This window comes from Myotis daubentonii, chromosome 1 (assembly GCF_963259705.1).
Source record: "Myotis daubentonii chromosome 1, mMyoDau2.1, whole genome shotgun sequence".
NCBI classification, from domain to species: domain Eukaryota; kingdom Metazoa; phylum Chordata; class Mammalia; order Chiroptera; family Vespertilionidae; genus Myotis; species Myotis daubentonii.
The window spans coordinates 99,458,474-99,474,776 of record NC_081840.1 but is presented as its reverse complement, the minus strand read 5'-3'; the positions used below and the strand labels follow the sequence as shown (position 1 = coordinate 99,474,776).

At 36.6% G+C, this 16,303-nt stretch overlaps 1 protein-coding gene and 1 pseudogene across 14 annotated transcripts in view; one reads left to right on the top strand and one right to left on the bottom strand.

Moving 5' to 3' along the window:
* The window catches only part of ZNF438 (zinc finger protein 438), a 221,356-nt gene that overhangs the window by 178,044 nt on the left and 27,009 nt on the right, over positions 1 to 16,303 (top strand). The window lies entirely within an intron of this gene.
* Positions 5,752 to 6,300, bottom strand: LOC132226069 (proteasome maturation protein-like; annotated as a pseudogene).

The window sequence follows — 16,303 nt, the reverse complement described above, 5'->3', positions numbered from 1 at the left end:
CAATAGCTAAGATTTGGAAACAGCCTAAGTGCCCATCAGCAGATGAGTGGATTCAAAAATTATGGTATATCTACACAATGGAATACTATGCTGCTGTAAAAAAGAAAGAACTCTTACCATTTGCAACATCATGGATGGACCTTGAGAGCATTATGTTAAGAGAAATAAGCCAGTCAGAGAAAGATAAGTATCACATGATCTCACTCATTTGTGTAATCTAATGAACAACATAAACTGATGAACAAAAATAGATCCAGAGACATAGAATCATTGAACAGACTGTCAACCTCAGGGGGAAGGCAGGGGATGGTGAACGGGGCTGGGATGGGGTGGGGTAGTTCGGGGGGACTAAGAGATCAACCAAAGAACTTTTATACATATAAGCATAACCAATGGACACAGATAATGGGGTATGAAGACTGGGGCTGGGAGGTGGGGGCAGGCTGGGAGAGGACAATGGAGGGAAAAGGGGATATATGTAATACTTTCAACAATAAAGAATTTAAAAATAAAGAAAGGGAGGGAGGGAGAGAAAAGGAAGGAAATGGGAAAAAGAAATGAATTACAGCTACTTTGGAAAATAGACAGTTGCTTATAAAGTAAAACATAAACTTAAAACATCGACATATTTCCACTCTTAGGTTTTCACCAAAGAGATATGACATTTGTCTACCCAAAGACTTGATCTACTCATACTCACACTGCTTAATTGATATGAAGTGATACTATATTCTGGAACAGGCAAAACTAATTTATAGTAGGTGTACTGGTTAATAATGGGGATTCTTTTTTTCAATAGATGGAGTTACACTTACGTTGATATATATGCAATTTGATATGTATGCTATTTTGTTGTATTAACAACAAGCTTCAAAACTTCATATGTCAAATTTTCTGAAGGTGTTAACATAGATATTTTTATTCTTAAAAATGTCGAATTTCATGCCAAAAAAAAGAGCATTTGCGGGAAGTTTTAATTCATTACTTTATTTTGAAGAAAAGTGCTGCTGAAAGTTATCGTATACTTCGGGAAGCTCCATCTCAAGATACTTGTGAACGCTGGTTTAAATGCTTTAAAAGCAATGATTTCAATGTGAAAGACAAAGAATGTCCAGGTCAACCAAAGAGTTTGAAGACAAACAGTTACAAGTATTATTGGATGAAGATGTGTGTCAAACTCAAAAACAGCTTGCAGAAAAATTAAACATTGCTCAGCAAACAATTTCCAATCATTTACAAGCAATGGGAAAGATTTTAAAGGAAGGAAAATGGGTGCCACATCAACTGAACGAAAGACAAATGGAAAACCAAAAAGTCATCAGTAAAATGTTGCTTCAACGGCACAAAAGAAAGTCTTTTTTGCAACAATTTGTGACTGGCGAGGAAAAGTGGATTTATTTTGAGAATCCCGTAAATCATGGGTTTATCCAGGTCAACCATCAACATTGACTGCAAGGCCAAATCGCTTCAGAAAGAAGACAATGCTCTGTGTTTGGTGGGATCAGGAAGGTGTGGTGTATTATGAGCTTCTAAAACCAGGTGAAACCGTTAATACTGATCGCTACCGACAACAAATAATCAATTTGAACCACGCTTTGATCGTAAAACGACCAGAATGGGCCAGAAGACACGGCAAAGTAATTTTACTTCATGATAATGCACCATCACACACTTCAAAACCAGTTAAAGACACATTAAAAGATCATGCCTGGGAAGTGTTAACCCACCCACCGTATTCATCAGACCTTGCTCCTTCAGATTACCACTTGTTCAGATTGATGGCACACGCACTTTCTGAGCAGCAGCACTTCAAAACGTATGAAGAAGTGGAAAATTGGGTTTCTGAATGGTTTACCTCAAAAGAAGAAAAGTTCTATTGGGATAGATCCACAAATTACCTGTAAGATGGGGGAAATGTGCAGCTAGCGATGGAGATTACATTGAATAAAGCATTTTTGATGTTTCTCTTGAAATTATCGTGTTTTCTTTGATTACAAAATCCGCTTTATTAACCGGTACACCTAGTAGTGATGGAAAGTATCAGGAATTGCCTGGGCCAGGGGTGAGGGGTGGGGATTAACTGCAAAAGAGGACAAAAGAACTTTTTGAGACAATGTTACTGTTCTACATTTTCTTAGAATATATCCCAGGCTTGTTTTAATCAGTTTTGGTAAGATTACAGGGAAACAACTGCCTTTGAAAGAAGAATCCACTTACAGTTCCCAAGAGAGGGGCCATGCCATAAATTCAGGGCCACATGGGGAAGTTCTAAGGTTAGTCAAGAGGTGAAGAAGCCTTGGGAAAGCATGGCCTAGAGCCCTTCTTGTGGTGTCCCTGGGAAGGGCAAGGCAAAGCAAGACAAAGTTTAGGATTGGCTAGTTGAATGATTTCAATGGCTTCAAGTCATAGGGTGGCCCTGATTTTTCAGTACCTGGCCCTGGGATAATGCTTTAACCCATGGGAAATACTGAGTTGCTGTGTGAGAATTAGATAAAGGAGATGAGATATGGACTTTGGATTAGTTGGCTTGCACCTGAAGGGAATGTTCACAGGGGAATTACTTGTTTGCTGTCTGTAGGATTGGCTAGCCCTGGAAGGGGCGCTCTGTCCAGCCAGCCAGGCCTCTAATCTGTCAAAACATCATAAGGCTGGCTGATGTGGCTCAGTGATTGAGCTTCAACTTATGAATCAGGAGGTTATGGTTCAATTCAGGGCACATGCCCACGTGGTGGGCTTGATCCCCAGTGTGGTGCGTGCAGGAAGCAGCCGAACAATGATTCTCTCTCATCATTGATGTTTCTATTTCTCCCCCACCCTTCCTCTCTGAAATCAATAAAAATATATTTTTTAAAAATTATAAAATATAGAGAAAAGAATGTGATTACTACATAGGTGAATACATTTGTGTATCTGTTGTATGAAAGTTATACCTCAATAAAGTTGATTTTAAAAAGTTAAAAAAAGTGAAATGGTCACATGAAATTACTTAAAACAACCTAGGAAAATTCATCCTCAAATGCATAAAAATGTTTAAAATAATACCCAAGTGTATAAAAGGACAAGAGCAGCATTGAATGCTTCACAATTACAAGTTCATTTAGGTAGTTCCTTTTTTCTTTTCTGTATCATGACCATTTTCATTTCCTTAATACTGTACAGTAAAAGAAAGGTGGCTTTTTCAGTTCTTTGATGTCTGGGCTTATACAATCTTTCTGAGTCCTTTGCTATATTCTTAGGACTGAAGAAAAAAAAGCTTCTCCTTCAATTTTCCCAGCGACAGAGATCAATATTGCATATAGTGTAATCCTTCTTCCAAATAAATTATCTTCAATATTTGAAGATGACTATCATTTCCCCTTGAATTCTTTTATTTGACAAGTTCACTCCTTTCCTAACTTCTTTAAATCACTTCTCCCTATTACTTTGTTTCCATTCTTTGTTTCACCGATTCTCCTTTCATTCTAATATCCAGCACAAAAACATCCTACATATATTTCCATTGACTTGGTCCACACTTGTATGTGTGTTCATGTGTGCATGAGGGAGGAAAGAGAGGTAGGATGGGGAGTGGGGGAGAATCTGCACATAGGAGAACATGAGCATCTATATGAATTTAGGGATCACACACACTGGGTAATTATCCTGCATCATTCCCAGTACGTAACCTTGAGCGAATTACTTAATTTATTTAAGCCTCAGTTTCTTGGCTTGAAAGATGATAACAATGCTGATTTTCATGTGAAGGTAAGAGGTGCATGTGAATTACCTTGTAGGTCTAGCACATAGTAAGCACTCAATGCAGAAGAGCTACCGTGTAGAAAACAGTTAGGTGAAGTTGTCATCTGTGGACTCACCAACTCTAGTTCTGGCTTCAAACCTAAAACCTGGGGGGCAATCACTATGCAGTGTTTTAAAATTAAGAGCCACAAGCTTGCAGTGGAATCAAAACTAGAGGAAGGCCTGTGAGAAAAGCAGCTGCCAGTGAGTGGTAGATTGGTAGCATCCTGACCTGCTGGATCTGGCGGAAACTGGCTCTCCAACATCCCCTGAAAGGTCCCGGATTGTGAGAGGGCTCAGGCCAGCCGAAGGACCCCACCAGTGCACGATCAGGGCCGGGGAGGGATGCAGAAGGTTGGCCAGCCAAGGAGGGACCTCGGGAGAGCTCCAGGGCATGTCCGGCCCTGTCTCACTCAGTCGCTATCGGCTGGACCCCAGCAGCAAGCTAACCTACCAGTCGGAGCGTCTGATCCCTGGTGGTCAGTGCATGTCATAGCAACTGGTCCACCAGTTGACTGTCTGCCCCCTGGTGGTCAGTGCACATCATAGTGAGTGGTTGAGTGGCTTTAGCATATCATTAGCATATTATACTTTGATTGGTTGAACAGATGACTGGACACTTAGCATATTAGGCTTTTATTATATGATATATAAAATAAATAAATATGTATAATATATAAAATATTTAATATATAAATATTTTCATATTTCAAGTTCTCCTGGACAAATTTATTATATCATGATCTGTGTTGTTTTTTAATGCTATTGTGTTAGTCAGGTCATGTATGATGTGTATTTTTTAGGAAATCTTTTCCTGGGAATAATAATCTAGATCAGTGATGGCGAACCTTTTGAGCTCGGCATGTCAGCATTTTGAAAAACCCTAATTTAACTCTGGTGCCATGTCACATATAGAAATTTTTTGATATTTGCAACCATAGTAAAACAAAGATTTATATTTTTGATATTTATTTTATATATTTAAATGCCATTTAACAAAGAAAAATCAACCAAAAAAATGAGTTCACATGTCACCTCACGCGTGTCATAGGTTCGCCATCACTGATCTAGATTAATGTCCACATTGCATTTCTGTGTATGGTGCCCACATACACACACAAGAGGATGCACTTAAACACATCACACCATGGGTTGATGTTAATAAGCTTGTTGAGCATGGAGCAAATTATTTTCATGTATTCTGTAAGATTCTTCATCTAAATTTAGTTTTAGGAACCTCGACTGAGCAGCATAACAAAGACAAGGCAATGCCTGTCTTAGGTTTCCTCAACTAGAAATAAATGGAAAACTTCCATTTCTACCACCACAAAGCTCACTTCTCAAGAAACCAACTCACCTAAAATTTTCATTTTTAATCAACTCCGTTTAAATATGGTATATTAACTGAAATTAAAAGTAATTATATATGATTTATAAAGCATATTGTATTAAATCTTGCTGTAATTTATTTTATTCATCATTTGCATTCTTTTATTTTTGTTCATTTCTGTTAGAATGGACATATTATTCTCTTTTGGGTCAGTAGGAAGGAATTGGATGGATCATATGATAGGTGTATCAAGAACACGCCAAACTATTTTTAAAAGTAGTTTTTTTGCATTACCTCCAGCGTGCATAGACTTCCAGTTCCTCTGCATCCTTGCCAACACTTGGTATCATCTTGTTTTATTCCATTTTAGCCATTCTGATTAGTATTTGGCACTCTTTGTGGTTTTAATTTACATTTCTTTAGCAATTAATGATGTTAAGCATCTTTACATGTAATTTTTTTCAAGCCATATCTTTTTGGTGAAGTGTCTCTGTAGATCTTTTGCCCATTTTTAAAATTTCATTATTTGTTTTCTTATTATTGAGTTTTAAGAGTATCCTGGGTATAATTTATGTATTATATTTATTGTATGCAATTATTTTCTCCCACTTTGTGGCTTGTCTTTTCATTCTCTTCACAGTGTCTTTTTTTTTTTTACATGTGTCAGTACTTTTAATGTTGTATACATAAAATTATAGTAAAAAGATAACTATAAACAAGATGTAGCCCCTCCATTTCCATGGTCAGCTCACTGCATTACAGTAAACCAAGTTTATATTCCACCATCAAGTGTGGTTCTCCCATTAGTTCACTTTGTGATGGGTCATTAAGAATATCTTCAAATCCAATAGTCTCATCATTGCCCCTCAAAATATCCAGTGAAAGGTTTGAGCTTGGAACAAATGGAAGACACTGAACCTGTTGCACTGCCTTGAATACCATTTGCAATTTTAGTGGAGCAAATAGACCCTCGATGTTTCTCAGTGTGGAAAAATTCATTTTATCTTGGTTGAGCTGGAAATTTTTTTATGATAATTCAAGAGGATGACTGGGTAAAAGTTCATTTTTCACACAAGAAAAACCTTTCGAAGAAGATCATGACTTTCAAAAGGTCCATTTGCTGATAGCTCAGTAACTGGAATACTGTCCTTTAGCTGAGATCCAAGTCCTCTGGTATTCATCTTTAGCTCACTCTCCACAGTGTCTTTTGAAGAGCAGAAGTTTTTAATTTTGGAGTCCAAATTATTAGTTATTATATGGATCATGTTTTAGATATCCTATCTAAGATATTTTTTGCATGGTTTAAGGCCATAATGTTTCCTTATAGAAGTTTTGTAATTTTAGCTGCTACATTTAGATGTATGATGCCTCTTGGGATTGTTTGTTGTTGTTTGTATATGGATATTTAGTAGTCGTAGCACCATTTATTGAAGTGACTATTCTTTGTTTACTTATTTCCCTTTATGCTTTCATGAAAAATCAGTGGGCCATATATGTATGAATTTATTTCTGGACTCTCTAGGCTGTTCCATTGATATATGTATCTATCTTTATATTAATACCACACTATTGCTATAGTTTTTAACTAATTAAGTCATGAAACTGAAGTAGTATAATTCTTTTTTTATATAATTCTTTATTGTTGAAAGTATTACATATGTCCCCTTTTTTCCCCCATTGACTCCCTCAGACCGCCCCGACCCCCACCCCCACCCCAGGCCTTCAGCACCCTATTGACTGTGTTCATGGGTTATGCGTACATGCATACAAGGTCTTTGGTTGATTACCTCCAACCACCCACCCTCCCCCACCTTTCCTCTGAGATTCCACATTCTGTACCATGCCTCCATGTTTCTGGTTCCAATCCATTCATCAGTTTATTTTGTTACTTCGATTCCACATATGAGTGCAATCATATGATACTTGTCTTTCTCTGACTGATTATTTCACCTAACAGGGGTGGGCAAACTTTTTGACTTGAGTGCCACAATGGGTTCTTAAACTGGACCAGAGGGCCGGAACAAAAGCATGGATGGAGTGTTTGTGTGAACTAATATAAATTCAAAGTAAACATCATTACATAAAAGGGTACGGTCTTTTTTTTTTTTTTAGTTTTATTCATTTCAAACGGGCCGGATCCGGCCCGCGGGCTGTAGTTTGCCCACGGCTGACCTAGCATGATACTCTTCAGGTCCCTCCATGCTGTCTCAAAGTGTAAGAGATTCTTCTTTTTTCTGCTGCATAGTATTCCATGCTATAAATGTACCACTACTTTTTATCCACTCATCTACTGATGGTCACTTGAGCTGTTTCCAGATCTTAGCTATTGTAAATTGTGCTGCTATGAACATAGGGGTGCATACATTCTTTCTGATTGGTACTTCAGGTTTCTTAGAATATATTCCTAGAAGTGGGATCACTGGGTCAAATGGCAGATCCATATTTAATTTTTTGAGGAAACTCCATACTGTTTTCCATAATGGTTGCACCAGTCTACATTCCCACAAGCAGCATACGAGGGTTCTCTTTTTTTCACATGCTCACCAGCACTTGCTGTTTGTTGATTTGTTGATGGTAGCCATTCTGACAGGTGTGAGGTGATACCTCATTGTCATTTTAGTTTACATTTTTCTGATGATCAGTTACTTTGAGCATTTTTTCATATGTCTCTTGTCCATCTGTATGTCCTCTTTGGAGAAGTGTCTATTTAGGTCCTTTGCCCATCTTTAAATTGCATTGTTTGTCTTCCTTCTGTTAAGTTGTATGAGTTCTTTATATATTTTGGATATTAACCCATAATCACATGTATCATTGCCAAATATGTTCTCCCATACAGTGGGATCCCTTTTCATTTAGTTGATGGTTTCTTTTGCTGTGCATAAGCTTTTTATTTTGATGTAGTCCCATTTGTTTATTTTCTCCTTAGTTTCCTTTGCCTTAGGAAATGTATCTGTAAACATATTGCTATGAGAGATGTCTGAGATTTTGCTGCCTATGGTTTCTTCTTGGATTTTTATGGTTTCATGACTTTCATTTAAGTCTTTTATCCATTTTAAGTTTATTCTTGTGTATGGTGTAAGTTGGTGGTCAGGATTTATTTTTTTTTTTTGCATGTATCTGTCCAATTTTCCCAACACCATTTATTAAAGAACTTGTCTTGACACCATTGTATGCTCTTGCCTCCTCTGTCAAATATTAATTGAGCGTAATGGCTTAGGTCAATTTCTGTGGTCTCTGTTCTCTGTTCCATTGATCCATATGCCTGTTCTTGTGCCAGTACCAGGCTGTTTTGATTATGGTGGCTTTGTAGTATAACTTGAAATCTGGTATAGTGATTCTTCCAACTTTGTTTTTCTTTCTCAAAATTGCTGCAGCTATTCAGGGTCTTTTTTGATTCCCTGTAAATTTTTTGGAGTATTTGCTCTAGCTCTGTGAAATATTCCATTGGTATTTTAATAGAGATTGCACTGAATCTGTAGATTGCCTTGGGTAGTAGGGACATTTTAATGATGTTCATTCTACCAATCCATGAACATGGTATATTCTTCCACTTGTTTATATCTTCTTCTATCTCTTTTTTCAATGTCCTGTAGTTTTCTGCATACAGGTCTTTTGCCTCCTTGGTTAAGTTTATTCCTAAGTATCTTAATTTTTTTGTTGCAATGGTAAATGGAATTGTTTGCTTAGTTTCTCTTTCTGAGAATTCATTATTGGTGTATAAAACAGCCATCAATTTTGGGGTGTTGATTTTATATCCTGCTACATTTCCAAATTCATTTATTAAATCTAGTAGTTTTTTGGTCCAGTCTTTAGGGTTTTCAATGTATAATATCATGTCATCTGTGAATAATGAGAGTTTTACTTCCTCCTTTCCAGTTTGGATGCCTTTTATTTCTTCTTCTTGTCTGATACTGTGGCTAGGACTTCCAGCACTGTGTTGAATAAGAGTGGTGAAAGCGGACATCCCTGTCTTGTTCCTGTTCTTAGGAGAAATGCTTTTAGTTTTTGCCCATTGAGTATGATGTTGGCTGTAGGTTTGTCATATTTGGCCTTTATCATGTTGAGATATGCTCCCTCTATTCCCACTTTGAGAGAGTTTTTATAAAAAATGGGTATTGGATTTTGTCAAAATGCTTTTTCTTCATCTATTGATATGATCATGTGATTTTTGTCTTTCAATTTGTTTATGTGATATATCACATTTATTGATTTGTGAATACTGTACCAGCCTTGCATCCCTGGAATAAATCCCACTTGATCATGGTATATGATCTTTTTAATATATTTCTGGGTGCAATTTGCTAATATTTTGTTGAGGGTTTTACTATCTATGTTCATCAGGGATATTGGCCTGTAATTCTCTTTCTTTGTAGTATCTTTATCTGGTTTTGGAATTAAGATAATGCTGGCCTCATAAAAAGAGTTTGGAAGTGTTCCTTCCTCTTTGATTTTCTGAAATAGTTTGAGGAATATAGGTGTTATTCTTCTCTGAATGTTTGGTAAAACTCCCCTGTGAAGCCATCTGGACCTGGGCTTTTGTTTGGTGGGAATTTTTTTTATTACTGCTTCTATTTCATCAGTTGTTATTGGCCTATTAAGGTTTTTTGATTCTTCCTGATTCAGTTTTGGGAGATAGTATTTTTCTAGGAATTTGTCTGTTTCATCCACATTGTCCAGCTTGTTGGCATATAGTTGTTCCTAGTATTTTCTTACAATCCTTTGTATTTCTATGGAGTCAGTGGTTACTTCTCTGCTTTCGTTTCCAATTTTGTTTATTTGAGTCCTCTCTCTTTGTTTCTTGATGATTCTGGCTAATAGTTCATCAATTTTGTTTATTCTTTCAAAGAACCAGCTCTTGGTTTCATTGAATTTTTGTATTTTTTTAAATCTCTATGCTATTTATTTCTGCTCTAACCTTTATTATATCCTTCCTTCTACTTAATCTGGGCTTTTCTTGTTTTTCTATTCCTAGTTCTTTAAGTTGTAGGGTTAAATAGTTTATTGCTGCTTTTTCTTGTATTTTTGAGGTATGCCTGTAGTGCTATGAACTTCCCTTTCAGGACTGCTTTTGCAGTGTCCTAAAGATTTTGAGTTGTTTTGTGTTCATTTTCATTTGTTTCCAGGAAATTTTTATTGCTTTCTTGATTTCATTAGTAACCGATTCATTGTTTAATAACATGCTATTTAGCCTCCATGTGTTTGAATTTTGGGGGGTGTTTTTACTGTAGTTGATTTCTAATTTCATTCCACTGTGATCTGAGAAGATGCTTGATATGATTTTAATATTCTTGAACTTGTAGAGATTTGTTTTGTGTCCTAACATGTAGTCTATCTTTGTAAATGATTCATGTGTACTTGAGAAGAATGTATATTCTGCTGCTTTGGGGTGAAATGTTCTATAAATGCTAATTAAATCCATCTGATCCAGTGTGTCCTTTAGAGTCACTGTTTCCTTGTTAAGTTTTTGTCTGGAAGATCTATCCAGTGAAGTCAGCAGGGTGTTAAAGTCCTGTATACAGTAGGTACTCAGGTTACGTCGGAGATCCGTCCCTACAGTGCTTCGTCACACGATTTTCGCAGTAAGTCAGAACCCAACTACATAAGCACCTATGTCACTCACATGGAGCACATACACAGCAGTAATGAAGTGAAACATTAAAAGAAAAAGTTAAAAGAAAGATAATTCCTGACCTTTACTTGTGGTAAATAAATAATAAAAAACATAAAGCACATATGTACATACGTTGAAATGACAGAATTTTTTTTTCTTATAAATAAATGGGAGATGGCGATGTAACCAGGAAACCTATGTACTTTGAGTCCAACGTAACCCGAGGACTGTCTGTAATGATGGTATTGTTGTTGATCTCTCTGATAAAGTCCTCCAGAAGTTTTTTTTTTTTAATATATTTAGGTGCTACTATATTGGGTGCGTATGTGTTTACCAGGGTTATATCCTCTTGTTGGATTGATCCCTTTAGTATTATGTAGTGACCTTTGTTGTCTCTTGTGATGTTCTTCATTTTGAAGTCTATTTTGTTGGATATGAGTATTGCTACTCCAGCTTTTTTTTCTTTTCCATTTGCTTGGAAAAATTTTTGCCATCCCTTCACTCTCAGCTTGTGTGTGTCTTTTATTCTGAAGAGGATCTCTTGTAGACAGCATATAGTTGGGTCATGTTTTTTTATGCCTTTTGATTGGAGCATTTAATTCATTTACATTTAGGGTTATTATTTACAGGTACTTATTTGTTGCCATTTTAATTCTATATGCCTAGGTTTCTCTCTCTGTTTCTTCTTCCCATTACAGCAGTCCCTTTAGCATTTCTTATAATGCTGGCTTGGTGGTGATGAACTCCTTTAGCCTTTTTTTTTGTCTGGAAAGCTCTTTATTTGACCATCTATTTTGAATGATAGCCTTGCTGGATATAGTAATCTTGTTTCAGATCCTTGCTTTCCATTACCTTGAGTGCATCATTCCATCCCCTTCTGGCATTTAGAGTTTGTGATGAGAAATCAGGTGTCAGCCTTATGGGATATCATTTGTAGGTAACAGTTTTCTTTTCTCTTGCTGCCTTTAAGATTCTTTCTTTGTCTTTAATTTTTGGCATTTTAATTATGATATGTCTGGCCATGGGCCTGTTTGGGTTCTTCTTGCTTGCGTTCTCTGTGCCTCCTGAACTTGTGTAACTTTTTTCTTTACCAAGTTAGGGAAGTTTTCTGCCATTATTTCTTCAAACATGTTCTCTTCCCTTTATCCCTTTCCTCCTCTTCTGGCACACCTGCTATTCCAATATTGTTACATTTCACATTGTCCCACAGCTCCCTTAAGCTGTCCTTCTGTGTTTTAATTTTTTTTTTTTTTTGGTTCTTTGATTGAGTGTTTTTTTTCAACCCTGCCTTCTAATTCACTGATTCGGTCCTCAGCTTCCCCTAATCTGCTGTGTATTTCTTCCAATGTATTCTTTATTTGTGCTATGTCATTATTTCTGACTGTGCTTTTTTCATAGTTACTATATCTTTTCTCATGCTGTTGAGCATCTTTACCATCATTACTCTGAACTCTGTTTCAGATAAATTTCTTATCTCTGCTTCATTTATCACTTCTTCTGGAGAATTCTCTTGTTCTTTCATTTGGAGGCTATTTCTTTATCTCCTCATTTTGGCTGTCTGGTAGATCCTCTATGCCTCTCAATCTCTAGTGCAGGACAGTGTCAAACCTTGTTTCTGACTAATTGGATCAGGCAAACACTCACAGCCTCCAGAGACCCACTCTGCCTACAGACTGATAGGATTCTGACTTAAATTGCCCCCAGGCAATCATCCTCAGGTGTGGGGAGAGGTTTTTCAACAGGTTCGGGCAGTGGTTTCTGCCTGGAGGCTAATTGTTATTTTTAGCCTCTTAGGTGGCCTCAGGGCAAGGTGTTTTCCAATAGGGTGGGTCAACTGTCTTCCCCCGAGGCATAGCAAAGGTCTGTGTGGGAAAGATGCCCTCTGTTGTGTTGAGGGAATGACTCAGCACAGTAAATTGGGGATGTCTGCCTTCTGAGCTCTAACCTCTGAGTCCCCAATCCTAGTTTCTGCTCTCACAGCTCTAGTCCACTCTGCCCTCCCTCTGCTGGAGCACAAGGTGGGTGGCTCCACAGGGAATTTTGTGCATTGGGCCTTTAAGAGGGTGCCTGAATTTCCACCCATAGCTCCCTAGCAGACAGCACCCCTTCTGCTTTTCACAGCCAGGTGTTATGTGGGTACCCTTTTTAGTTCTGGTGCTCACTGCTGTGGGGCCCAGCTTGGGGATTAGATCCCAGAGTTCTCAGTGGTAACCCCCCACACCTAAGATATCTCTCTGGAACTTCATCTGCTGCCTATGGGCACTGGGCCAGCCCTTTCATGCCTCTGCCCCTCTTACCAGTCTCTGTGTGGTCTCCACTTTCATTCCTCAGGTATCAGGGTTCTCTCCAGTGAGTCTTCTATTGATTATTCAGGAAGTTTTTCTGTAATTTAGTTGTAATTCCAGTTTGTTCCTGGGAGTGTGTCCGTGCAGCATCCACTTACTCTGACGGCATTTTTAATTTCCCTATGTTGTTAATTCTTTACCAAAACAACTGCTGTACTGGGTAGTCCCTCAGTAGTATTATTCTTCAATTTTTTTTTCTTCTTTTTAAAAATGACTTTGGCTATTTAACTTTTTGAATTTTCATGTGAATTAGGAATAAATTGGTTAATTTCTATAAAATATCTACTGAGATTTTAACTAGGATTATATTAATCTATAAATTTAGTATTTGCAGAAAATTGCCATTTTATCACTGTTGAGTCTTCTGACTATGAACACAAAGTATATCTCTCCATTTATTTCGTTTTTTAAAAAATTATCTCATCTGTGTATTGTAGTTTTTAGTGTATAGTTCTTTCACATCTTTTGTCAGAGTTGCCCTTAATTATTGCATATTTTTGATTCTGTTACAAATAGTATTTTAAATTTAATTTATAATTTGTTATTTCAATTTCTGAGTGTTACTAGCCTATGAAATATAATTGATTTTTATACATTGATCTTGTATTCTGCAACCTTGTTAAACTCATTTATTATTTCTGTAGATTGACTTTTCTACATAGATAATCATGCAGTCTGCCAATAAAGAGAGTTTATGTCTTATTTCCCAGTTCAGATGCATTTTATTCATTTTTGCTTCATTGAACTGGCTAGAACTTTCAGTAAAATATTGAGTAGACATGGTGATTTTTTTTATATCCCTCTCTTGTTTGTAAACTTAGAGGGAAAGCTGTAGTCTTTAGTATGATGTTACCAGTAGATTTCTCATAGATGGCATTCACTGGTTTGAGGGTTTCCTCTATTCTTAGTTTTCTAAAAGTTTATTTTTTAACTAGGAATGGATGTTAGATTTTATCAAATACATTTTCTTTTCTTTTTAAAATATATTTTTATTAATTTCAGAGAAGAAGAGAGAGATAAAAGCATCAATGATGAGAGAGAATAATTAATTGGCTGCCTCATGCATGCCCCACACGGGGGATCAAGTTCTCAACCCGGACATGTGCCCTGACCAGGAATTGAACCGTGACCTCCTGGTTCATAGATTGACGCTCAACCACTGAGCCATCGCTGGCTGGGCTCAGATATATTTTCTATATCTATTGAATGATCATTGAGTTGTTCTTTTTCATTTTGTTAATATGGTGAATTACATAAACTTTGAATGTTAAACCAAGTGTGCATTACTGGCATAACCATACATGGTCAGGGTGTGTTATATTTATAGATTTTATTTGCTAAAAATTTTATTTCTACTTTTGAATTTATGTTATGAGGGATATATCTGGAGAATTTATTCCTGCTAGTGCCTTTTTGTCTAGTTTTTGTATTTGGGTAATGCTGGCCTCTTAGAATTAGATATTTAGAGTCCCCTCCTTTTCAATTTGTGTATAATTGGTATTATTTCTTCCTTAAATATTTTGTAGAACAAAAGAAACCTTCTAGGCCTAGAGTTTCTTTGAGGGAAGATTTTTAACTAAAAATTCAATGTATTTGAATTTTTACTCATTTATTGAGTGAATTTTACTCAATCTTGGTCGGAAGCAGAAATCATGCCTTTTAATTTTGTCTAATTTTCTATTTTAAAAAAACCTTCACATTTTTAAATAGAAAAATTCATCAGTTTCTAATCTAATAGCTTCTATCTTTGGTGTCATACTTAGAAATACTTCTATGAAGGCTTATAAAAATATTTACCTATATACTTTTAAGTACTTATCTTATTTTTATATTCAAATAGTTTATTAATATGGAATCCCATATTATAGGCAATTTGAAAAATAGCTAAAATGGAGAGGAAAACATCTGTAATTTCATTACCAAACAGTGTTAATATACATATTAATATATTTTCTTGTCATGGGTTTTTTTAATGCCTTTGTTTCTTTATATAATTGTAATCCTAGTATTTATATCACTTAGTATGTTTATGTTGCTACATAATGTTCATAATCACATTTTAATGACTGAATTATATTTCATGAAATGATTATATTGCAGTTATGCTTCTTTTACCTGCATTGTTAAATGTTTTAATTATTTCTCTTAGAGTATATGAAACAATTATCAGGCAGGGCTTTTTCAAGGAAACCTTCATTCTGCCTGCTTGCACATTTCCTGTTCCTATGAGGGCAGAGATAAAGATACAATCCTCTCTATTTGGCTTTGCTTCCTTCTCCAGGCCCACATTCAGTGAATTCCCATCTTTATAAAAATGAGAATGCAATAAAAACATCAGTTTCTTAATAGTTTAGTTCATTTCTTATTACTCAGATAGTTATAAATAGAAAGACTTGTTTAAAAGCTTATAATTTATATTTTTGCTATATATTATTTTCTAATTATTATTTGTGCTTAGTTATTTTTAGGGAAGTTACTATTCAAGTCAAATACATCATAATACAGAATTCTTTATCAGTACCACCAAAAGATCAAGGTTAGCTAAGCCATTTCTTTGGAAAATGGTAATGTGTATGTTATAGAGTTTTTTTGTTTGTTGTTTTGTGTCCTCACCCAAGGATATGTATATTGATTTTATAGAAAGGAAGGGGAGAGAGAGAGAGAGAGAGAGAGAGAGAGAGAGAGAGAGAGAGAGAGAGAGAGAGAAGAGAAGAGGAGAGGAGAGGAGAGGAGAGGAGAGGAGAGGAGAGGAGAGGAGAGGAGAGGAGAGGAGAGGAGAGGAGAGGAGAGGAGAGGAGGGAAGAGGAGGGAAGAGGAGAGAAGAGAGAAGAGAGAAGAGAGAAGAGAGAAGACAGAAGAGAAGAAACATCTATTGGTTTGCCTCCTGTACACGCCCTGACCAGTGATCAAGCCTACAACCTAGGTACATGCCCTGATGGGAATTGAACCCACAACCTTTTGGATATGGGATGACACTCCAACCAACTGAGCCACCCATCCAGGGCTGTTACAGTGTTAATACATTTCATGTCACTGTCCTCTAACCATAGGTGACATGTGAGCATGGAGGTTCATGGGGCAGGGGCCACGGAGGTTGAGGAGTGATGCTGGGCAATGGCCATGGCCCTGATTGCAGCTAGGCTTAAGGAACCCTCACAATTTGATCGTGTGCTGGGCCTCTAGTATTTATATATAATTCATACATGTGCATGCACACACAGGCACACACACACACCAAGA